At 42.0% G+C, this 1,944-nt stretch overlaps 1 long non-coding RNA gene across 1 annotated transcript in view; it reads left to right on the top strand.

Moving 5' to 3' along the window:
- The first annotated feature begins 1,167 nt into the window (after positions 1 to 1,167).
- Positions 1,168 to 1,944, top strand: part of LOC116688948 (uncharacterized) — a 5,700-nt gene continuing 4,923 nt past the window's right edge. The window contains exon 1 of the long non-coding RNA XR_004331893.1: positions 1,168 to 1,346. This is a non-coding gene — a long non-coding RNA (uncharacterized LOC116688948). The remainder of the gene's footprint in view (positions 1,347 to 1,944) is intronic.

The following is a 1,944-nucleotide window of genomic DNA, read 5'->3' as shown; positions in this document are numbered from 1 at the left end:
AGTTCTTGATACTTACACTTTGATTTTCTGATCATATACCTTGCTGGGTTTACCCTTTTTTTCAAAAAAATCAAATTTACAATACAGGATTCTCTGTCTGATTCTTATCTTCTATCATTCTGACCACATTATATGTGTTATTTTAATTGTGGAATTACGGCTTATTCTGAATAATCCGGCGAACTTTCCCTCTGTACTCAATCTCTGCCTCCTATTTTAAGTGACACCCTTGGTGCCGCTGTCCAACGACTCGTGGTCCATGTCCTTTTGCCAAATACCTGGATCTACCGTTTCTACGGCCCCCAGTAGCACCAGAAGGCTAATGCGGTCCCTGCGGAACACTCCATCCCAAAGACTACCACCAGTACTTCTCATACAACCAGATGGTATCTCCTCAGGTTTTCCGCTCTATCCTTCCTTCACCTCCAGCTGAATTAGACAAATACGTATTTATATGGTCAAAACCTTTCCTTTTTAGCTAAAAACAGAATCTGATACTTCCACCGGTGGAGAGAGCACATGTTGTTTACAATGATTTTTCTTGAATTAGTCTTGAACAGAGTTTTCCCGCTCTCGCCTTTAGCTTCACTCTGTGCGCCTGGTTTGGCGATTTTGGTCTTCCTCGTCCCAAATCTTCATCAGGAACCTGGGACCTGTCTAAAGGCCAACCTGCATGCAGCAGGACCGTGAAGGACAATTGCTGTTTTGGTTGTTTTGTGTGTGTAAGCACATTATTAGTAACGATGCTCCAAAGTAAAATTCCTCGTATGTGTCTCATACCTGGCGAATAAAGCTGATTCTGATTCTGATGTATGAAAATACACACAACAAAGCCAAAGAGCTCGGTGGTCCGTGTATGTTTTGATCGTTTATTTTTTCGTTTGAATCGTTGAAATTAAAAACCAAAAACGGAAAGCCAGCTTTGTTTTTTCGTTTATTCGTTTTTTAAATTAAAACGAAAGTCGAAAAAAACACGCTACCTCCGTTTGATAGTTTCGTGGTTCAAATGGAGGAAAAAAAATTATTGATTATGGCAATGGATGTAAGGCTGAGCAGAGTAGATGTTAGATGCGTTAATGCAAAGCCATGCGCATGGCAGGCAGAGAAGGGTTATCTCGTTTCTGATTGGCCTGCGTCTCCTATGACGCGCCTCCAAGCGCATGCGCATGTCAAGGGCGGACTTTTAGTTTATGTTCAAAATAGAATGAGCAGCTTTTTTTCCCCGTTTCACACGATGAATCCACGTTTTTAGTGTCATGAAATACTAGCTTACTTTGATTAATTCACGGTCGCCAACAAGGACATTTGGTCGAGCGATGTCGTCCGCTGGTTGACGTTTAATAACGGTAGGTTTTGTCCCATATTTTGAGAGTAACGTGCTAGTTAGTGAACGTTAATAAACGTTTGCAAAGCGGATTCATCCTCGGATGAAGCGGATCAAATACAGCTACCGTTAACGTTAACGTTTGGACGATAACGTAAACCACCTGTTTTGTTAGCTAAGTTAAACACCTAGCGTTAGCTAGCTTAGCTAGCTAGCTAGCCTAACGTTCACTCTTGTTTGGGCATGATTGGTTTGCAGATGGGGAAAGGATTGTCGGTTAATTACCATACGGGCTTTGCTATTGGTTGACTTCTTAGCGTAACCAATATACGGTAGAAGACCAAGCTAGCTAGGTGCTATTTCTAACCCCAACCGGCCCGTCAGAGACCGCCTACCAAGAGCCTGGGTCTGGGTCTGGGCTTTTCCTCTCCCTGTGGCCCTGTTTGCTGCTCCTGGAGGAAAGTACTAATCCGTTGTTTCCTGTAAGTGTCTTGAGATAACTCTGTTTGATTTGATACTATACATCCAATTAATTGAATTATCTTCCTGTGTCTGGTATGCATTTTCACAATAGAGTACGTTGCCACAATCTGAACTGTATTAAATTTAATTAAGGATCT

This window comes from Etheostoma spectabile, chromosome 5 (genome assembly GCF_008692095.1).
Source record: "Etheostoma spectabile isolate EspeVRDwgs_2016 chromosome 5, UIUC_Espe_1.0, whole genome shotgun sequence".
NCBI lineage: Eukaryota > Metazoa > Chordata > Actinopteri > Perciformes > Percidae > Etheostoma > Etheostoma spectabile.
The sequence above is the reverse complement of the archived record's forward strand: the minus strand, read 5'-3'. Positions and strand labels throughout refer to the sequence as shown.